Genomic DNA, 8,929 nt, shown 5'->3' on the forward strand with positions numbered 1-8,929 from the left:
ACGGTAGGTGTAAAGACCCTGAGGTGGGAATGAACTAAGTAATTTGAGAAACAAGAAGGAGAGCCAGAGTGCTCATAGTGTGGTGAATGCAGGGGAGCATGTACTTGGTGAGCTGAGAGCTGGGCAATTGTTGGAACTTTTAGGACCTCATAAGGTGTCAAGAAGAAGGTTAGATTTGTATTGTAATTGTAATGGGAAATAAACAGAGAATTTTAAATGATTGAGATGTGATGTGATTTGCATTTTGAAAGGATCACTTTAGCTGTTTTGTGGAGCCTGGTTTTAGGAGGGTGAGTGTAGAAGCAGGGTGCTTGCTTAGGAGGTGATAGCAGTACCCAACTGAGACATCATGGTGGCTTGGACAAAGGTGGTAGAAAAGAAGGTGGAGCAAAGGGGACAGATTGAGGGTCTATGTTGAAAATAGGGAAGACAGGGCTCGTACTTCAATTTATGTAGGAAGAAAGGAAAACTGAGGAATTAAAGTTGATGTCTGGGTATTTTGGCTTGAGCAATTCAGTGTTTCATATTTACAGAGATAAGGAAATCAGGGGAAGAGCAGATTTGAGAGGAAAACTATGAGTTCTGATTGGGATACATTAAGTTTTAAATATCCTATAAACTTCCAAGTAAAGATTTAAAGTACCAGCTGGCAATGAATCTCAAGCTCAGGAGAGAAGTTAGGGCTGGAAATATAAATTAGATGTGTTATTTAAAGCATATATATGAAATTGGCTAGAACTGCCTACTTCAAGATTATATATAGAGAAGAGAGGTCTTTTTCTGGCAATGTGGAAAGCTAGAGATTCTGAAACTCATGCCTGCTGCGTGACATCTAAAAATACTCAACAACAACAACAAAAAAAAACTTTTGAAATAATCAAATGAGCCCTTTAAGAAACTAATGAAAATTCTTCAAGGTTAGGAATAAAGAGGAACAGGGCTTCCCTGGTGGCGCAGTAGTTGAGAGTCCACCTGCCGATGCAGGGGACATGGGTTTGAGCCCTGGTCTGGGAGGATCCCGCATGCCGCAGAGCAACTGGGCCCGTGCTCCACAACTGCCGAACCTGCGCGTCTGGAGCCTGTGCTCCGCAGCAGGGGAGGCCGCGACAGTGAGAGGCCGGCGCACCGCGATGAAGAGTGGCCCCCGCTCGCCGCAACTAGAGAAGGCCCTCGCACAGAAACGAAAGACCCGACACAGCCATAAATAAAAATCGATAGATAGATAAATAAATAAATAAATAATTCTTAAAAAAAAAAAGAGGAACAGGAGAACCTGGAGGTAAATGTCGTGGACTGAATATTTGTGTCCTCCCAAAATTCATATTGAATTTGAAGCCTTAGCCCCCAGTGTGGGTATATTTGGAGGTGAGGCCTTTGAGGAAGTAATTAAGGTTAAATGAGGTCATAAGCATGCTACCCTGATCTGATAGGATTAGTGTCTTTGTAAAAAGACATTGGAGACCTCCAGCTTCCACCCCCTTCCTCAGTGTGAAGACACAGGGAGAAGGTGGGCGTCTGCAATCCAGGAAAAGGGTCCTCACCAGAAATCAAATCTGCTAGAACATTGATCTTGGACTTTTAGCCTCTAGAACTGTGAGAAAATAAATTGTTGTTTAAGCCACTCAATCTGTAATGTTTTGTTATGGCAGCCTGTGCAGACTAAGACAACAAATGAACCTTGAATCCTTTGCATATATTGAAGCCACTGGATATGGATGGCCTAGAGCCTTGGAACACAAGGGATATTGGAGACAAAGTCTTGGGTCAGTGTAGGACATAGATTTTACTGGAAACCACCTTACATAAATCCAGGACATAGAAAGAACTATGCCCTTAGGTAAAGGGTGAACTAGAAAAGGAAAGCTCCTGTCTCAGAAGCAGACAGCAATATTGGGCATAGTACTGAATGGAGATTAAAGAAAAGAACTGTCTCCTCCTAACAATCTCTTTCATATTTGGCTGAATTTATATTATTTTCATGGTCCTAAGAACTACAGGCTAAAGATTGTAGTTTAAAGTAGATACTGGTGTCCTTAGGCACAGAGCAAAATCAACACAAATTCTCCTTAGAGGACTTTTTCTTTGTTTTAGGCCTCAGAGAATTCCCACAAAGTTCAAGCAAATTTAAAACACATGAGAAAACAAGCTACTTTGAACAAAGGTAGCAGAAACAATAAGCAGAATTAGAATTGTAAGATATTCAAATTTGGAATTACTGTATATAGAATACAGAAAAGTATGTTATTGCTTAACAAAATAAAAGGAGGAAATAAAATCTGACAAAGAAATAAAAGACTACCAAATTGAGCAAGTAGATTGGGAAAAAAGCAAATTGAATTTCCAGGAATAAAACATTTACTCTTTTTTTTTTTTTTTTTTTTTTTTTTTTGCGGTACACGGGCCTCTCACTGTTGTGGCCTCTCCCGTTGCGGAGCACAGGCTCCGGACGCGCAGGCTCAGTGGCCATGGCTCACGGGCCAAGCCGCTCTGCGGCATGTGGGATCTTCCTGGACAGGGGCACGAACCCGTGTCCCCTGCATCGGCAGGCGGACTCCCAACCACTGCGCCACCAGGGAAGCCCAAAACATATACTCTTTAATTAAATATTTAGTGCCATGTAAGAGACACTAGTGGTAGGGTTTACTGATGTGAACAAAACAAACAAAAATATTTGACCTCATACAGCTTACCCTCTAGGTGAGGAAATATATAAAATTTAAAACATAGTGGAAGGGTTCAAGAGCAGACAATTCAAGCTTAAGAAAGAATTAGTGAAATGGAAAATAAATCTAAAGAAGTAACATAGGGCTTCCCTGGTGGCACAGTGGTTGAGAGTCCACCTGCAGATGCGGGGGACGCGAGTTCGTGCCCCGGTCCGGGAGGGTCCCACGTGCTGTGGAGCGGCTGGGCCCGTGGGCCGTGGCCACTGGGCCTGCGCATCCGGAGCCTGTGCTCCGCAACGGGAGAGGCCACAACAGTGAGAAGGTTGCGTACCGCAAAAAAAAAAAAAAAAAAAAAAAAGAAGTAACATATAATTCTGCCTAGAAATACAAAGTTATGAAAAATGTGACAGAGAGATTAAGTGATAGAGAGGATAAGTAAGAAGGTATAAAAGACAGTAAAGTTACAAAAGGAGGTAATAGAATATGTGAAAACCAATTTTCAAAAGTTAATGGTTGATAATTTGTTAAAAGTCATGACTGTCCAGGTTCATATTACAAAACTAAGATGTTAAAAGTGGCCTGAGACAAGAATATACAGTGGAGAAAAGACAGTCTCTTCAATAAGTGGTACTGGGAAAACTGGACAGCTACATGTAAAAGAATGAAATTAGAACACTCCCTAACACCTTACACAAAAATAAACTCAAAATGGATTAAAGACTTAAATATAAGGCCAGACACTATAAAACTCTTAGAGGAAAACATAGGCAGAATACTCTATGACATAAATCACAGCAAGATCCTTTTTGACCCACCTCCTAGAGAAATGGTAATAAAAACAAAAATAAACAAATGGGACCTAATAAAACTTAAAAGCTTTTGCACAGCAAAGAAAAACATAAACAAGACAAATAGACAACCCTCAGAATGGGAGAAATGGGAGAAAATAAATGCAAATGAAGCAACTGACAAAGGATTAACCTCCAAAATTTACAAGCAGCTCAGTATCAAAAAAACAAACAACCTAATCCAAAATTGGGCAGAAGACCTAAATAGACATTTCTCCAAAGAAGATATAGAGATTGCCAACAAGCACATGAAAGGATGCTCAACATCACTAATCATTAGAGAAATGCAAATCAAAACTACAATGAGGTATCACCTCACACCAGTCAGAATGGCCATCATCAAAAAATCTACAAACAATAAATGCTGGAGAGGGTGTGGAGAAAAGGGAACCCTCCTGCACTGTTGGTGGGAATGTAAATTGATACAGCCACTATGGAGAACAGTATGGAGGTGCCTTAAAAATCTAAAAATAGAACTACCATATGACCCAGCAATCCCACTACTGGTCATATACCCTGAGAAAACCATAATTCAAAAAGAGTCATGTACCACAATGTTCATTGCAGCTCTATTTACAATAGCCAGGACATGGAAGCAACCTAAGTGTCCATCGACAGATGAATGGATAAAGATGTGGCACATATATACAGTGGAATATTACTCAACCATAAAAAGAAATGAAATTGAGTTATTTGTAGTGAGGTGGATGGAACTAGAGTCTGTCATACAGAGTGAAGTAGTCCAGCCATACCAGTCAGAATGGCCATCATCAAAAAGTCTACAAATAACAAATGCTGGAGAGGGTGTGGAGAAAAGGAAACCCTCCTACACTGTTGGTGGGAATGTAAATTGGTGCAGCCACTATGGAGAACAGTATAGTATGGAGGTTCCTTAAAAAACTAAAAAGGGAGTTTTTTAGTTTAGTTGTATGATCCTGCAATCCCACTCCTGGGCATATGTCTGGAGAAAACTCGAATTCAAAAAGATACACGCCTCCTAATGTTCATAGCAGCATTATTTACAATAGCCAAGACATGGAAGCAATCTAAATGTCCATCAACAGATGAATGGGTGAAGAAGATGTGGTATACTGTATATATACAATGGAATATTATTCAGCCATAAAATATAATGAAATAATGCCATTTCCAGCAACATGGATGGACCTAGAGGTTATCATACTAAGTGAAGTAAGTCAGACAAAGACAAATATATGATATCACTTATATGTGGAATCTAAAATATGACACAAATGAACCTATCTGCAAACAGAAACAGACTCACATAGAAAACAAACTTATGGTTGCCAAAGGAGAAAGGGAGGAGGGATAAATTAGGAAGTTGGGATTAATAGATACACACTACTATATATCAGATAGGTACAGTATATCAAATAGGACCTACATGTAAAATAGATAAACAACAAGGATCTATGGCACAGGGAACTATATTTAATATTTTGTAATAACCTGTAATGGAAAAGAATCTGAAAGAATACACCTGAAACATTGTAAGTCAACTATGCTTCAATTTAAAAAGCTCTTAAAAGAACAACTAAAAGTACTAATAAAACTGACAAACTCCTAATAAAATTATTCAAGAAAAAATAGAATGCAAAAATTAAACAATTATTCGACTGACTGTGGACTTATCAGAAAAATATAAAAGGCCAGAAGATTGTGGAACAATATAATTAAAGTACTAAGAGAAAAGAATTGTCAACCCTGAATTCTACATCCAGCAAAAGGAAATGCCTTTTAGGAATGCAGGCAAAATGGAGACGTTCTCAGGTGAAGAAAAAGCAAGAGACTTGTCACCAGGATACTTACTCTAGAAGAAATTCTGAAATTCTGAGTTCTTCAGACTGGAGGGAAATGATACCTGGGAGAAACTTAGAACATCAAGAATAAAGAAAGAACAACAGAAATAGCAAATATCTGGGTAAATAGTATAGACTATTTTCCTTTTCTTAAGTTCCTTTAAAAAATTTTTTTTTATTTTTTATACAGCAGGTTCTTACTAGTTATCTATTTTATACATATGGGTGTATATATGTCAATCCCAATCTCCCAATTCATCCCACCACCAGCCCCTTCCCCGCTTTCCCCCCTTAAGTTCTTTAAATACATGTGACAGTTGAGCAAAAAGTATTTAACATTGTCCGGTAGAGTTTTCAACATAGTACAGATGATGACTGTAATACAAAGGAGGAAGAGTGAAGGGTTCCATATGGTTGGAAGGCTTTTACATTTTATTTGAGGTGGCAAAATATTAGCTCTAAGTAGATCAAGAAAGGTTTGTATGTTATAATCATGGCAGCAACTACTAAAACAGTAACACCAAGATGTATAGCCTCCTGGTAATCCTAGAACAAATAGAAAATCAGCAAGGATATAGACCTGGATTTCTTTCACGTGCACGTGGAACATTTGCTAAGACAGATAATATAATTATTCATAAAAGGAATCTTAAAGTTTTAAAAGAAAATATTTATAATGTCAATAGATTTTTGACAAAGGTCAAGAAAGTACAGTGTTTTTCAACAAATGGTGCTGAAACTATTACATGTCCATGCAAAAAAATTCACCTGAACCCATACTTCACACTTCATACAAAAATTAACAGAAATGCATCACAGAGCTAAATATAAAACATAAAATATGTGTACTTTCCACAAGAAAACATAGAAAATCTTTGTGAGTGTGAATTGAGAGTTCTTAGACACCAAAAGCATTATCTGTAAAAGAACAAAAACCCTGATAAATTGGACTTAATCAAAACTAAAAACCTCTGTTCTCCAAAAGATAGTCTCAAGAATGAAATGAAAAGTCATAGACTAGGAGAAAATATTTGTAAATTATATGTCTGAAAAAGGACTTGTATTCAGAAAGTATATAAAGAACTCTCAAAACTAAATGGTAAAAAAACAAACAGCCCAGTTAAAACAAAAATAGGCAAGGGATTTGAACAGACACTTCACCAAAGAAGATATACAGATGGCAAATAAGCACATGAAAAGATGCTCACTATCATTAGTCATTAGGAAAATGCAAATCGAAATAGTAATTAGAGGCGGGCCCCAGCAGCTCGGGCGGCGGGAGGAGCGGCCGCGGCCAGGTAACCCAGCTTCGCGAAGGCTCTCGGTGCGCCGCGGCCCTCAGGCAACTGGGACGCGCCCGCCCCGCCGCCACGATGCCCAAGAGGAAGGGCAGCTCCGCCGAGGGGGCGGCGAAGGAGGAGCCCAAGAGCAGATCGACGAGGTTGTCAGCTAAACCGGCTCCTGCAAAAGTGGAAACGAAGCCAAAAAAGGCGGCAGGAAAGGATAAATCTTCCGACAAAAAAGTGCAAACAAACGGGAAAAGGGGAGCAAAGGGATAAACAGGCTGAAGTGGCTAACCAAGAGACTAAAGAAGACTTACCTGCAGAAAATGAAGAAACTAAAAATGAGGAGAGCCCAGCTTCTGATGAAGCAGGAGAGAAAGAAGCCAAGTCTGATTAATATCACACACCTGGTCCTATCAGTGGTCCCTGTTTCCCTTCTTGTACAATCCAGAGGAATATTTTTATCAACTATTTTGTAAATGCCAGTTTTTTAGTAGCTCTAGAAACATTTTTTAAAAGGAAGGAATCCCACCTCATCTCATTTTTTAAGTGTAAATGCTTTTTTTTTAAGAGGTGAAATCATTTGCTGGTTGTTTATTTTTTGGTACAACCAGAAAATAGTAGGATATTGAATATGGGAGGCTTTGATTGTCTTGGGTGTCAGCTTAACATTCCACAGATGGAGGGTAGCTTTTATATCCTATAATACAAAGCATATTAAATGGCAATTTGGAGTCAGTTGTGCATTTAATGTCTTAAACACTTTAAATTACTTCTCTTCCCGCATTGTTTTTGGTAGAATTGTTTCCTAAAGCAAACCACTCACCCCTTGATCTCAGCTCTCCTGGGCAGAATTTTGTGCACTCTGTAACATCTTTGGTCCTGGTAGTCCAGTTCTTCTAGTAACTGTTAATGTGCTGTGAACGATTAACAATTTGAGTATGTAGTGTATATGATATTAAATTGTGAAATTAGCGGGACTTACGATGTAACAGCATATCAATATTTGAAGATATTGGTATTTGATATCCTGTGAAGGAAAATTTGCCCCTAAATTTTAAGCTGGAAAGTCACTGGAATAACTGTTCAGAAAAGAATCACAACTACATGATTTCTTAGGTTTTTGGTACGTATGTTGAGAATTGTGTACACATTGAAATGTCTGTGTACTGACCCTCAAAACAACCAATAAAATCTCAATTATGAAAGAAAAAAATCATAATTAGATACCAGTATATACTATTAGAATGGCTAAAATAAAGTAAAAAGAAACCCAACAATACCAAGTAATGGCTAGGATACGGATCACCTGGAATTCTCATTCTTTGTGGGAATACAAATTGGCAGTGTCTTGGAAAAACAGTTTGGCAGTTTTTTTATAATAATAAACATACACTTAGCATATGACCTAGCAATCTCACTCCTGCGTATTTACCCAAGAGAATGAAAATGTATGTTCACACAAAAACCTGTACATGAATGTTTATGGCAGTTTTACTCATAGTTGCCTCACAATGGAAGCAATCCAGGTGTCCTTCAATTGGTGAATGGGTAAACAAACTGCAGTAACTCCATGCAATGGAATACTACTCAACAATAAAAAGTAATGAACTACTGATACACAAACAACATAAATGGATCTCGGATGCATTATTCTGAATGAAAGAAATCATACCCATAAGGCTGCATATTCTTTGATACCATTTAAGTGGCATCTGGAAAAGGCAGGACTATAGTGGTTGCCAGGGGTTGAGTTGGAGGGGAGGGACTGACTACAGAAAGATAGCAAGAAGAAATTTTGGGGGGGTGATCAAACTGTTCCGTACTTGTTTGTGGTTATAGTTACAAGACTATGCATTTTTGAATTTTAGTGGATATAAATTTAAAAATTAATGGGAAAAAAATCCCTGCGTGTTGGCAGGGAGAGATACTGGGAGTTACAAGAAACAATAAAGGGGGGGGTATTCTAATTTATTATTTATATTGGGGGATCAGGGAAGACTCTGAGGAAGGGACTTAAGCTGAGCTGTGAAGGATGTGGAGAGGAGTTGGCTAGGAGAGAGGTAAGGGAAGAGAAGATTACAGGCAGAGGAAATAGCTTATAGAAATACTTGGCAAGGCAAGTGAGGACTGTGGTTCTTAAAAGCTGAGAGAAAACCAATGTGGTTGTAGCCTAGAGCACTAGGGCAAGAGTGATGAGAGGTGGGATTTAAGAGAGAAGGCCTTATGGGCCATTTAAGGATTTTGCCTTCTATCTGAAAACAATGGGATTTTGCTAGCAATTAGCTTGATTAGATTAAGAATTGTGCTTTAAA

The 8,929-nt window shown here is 38.6% G+C and overlaps 1 pseudogene across 1 annotated transcript; it reads left to right on the plus strand.

Annotated features, from left to right (window-relative positions):
* Positions 1-6,704: 6,704 nt before the first annotated feature.
* LOC308619047 (non-histone chromosomal protein HMG-14-like) lies at positions 6,705-7,391 on the plus strand (annotated as a pseudogene). The gene has a single exon. The product of its transcript is annotated as a non-histone chromosomal protein HMG-14-like (transcript).
* The last annotated feature ends 1,538 nt before the right edge of the window (positions 7,392-8,929 follow it).

This window comes from Mesoplodon bidens, assembly GCF_964165515.1.
Source record: "Mesoplodon bidens genome assembly, chromosome: 6".
Lineage (NCBI taxonomy): Eukaryota > Metazoa > Chordata > Mammalia > Artiodactyla > Ziphiidae > Mesoplodon > Mesoplodon bidens.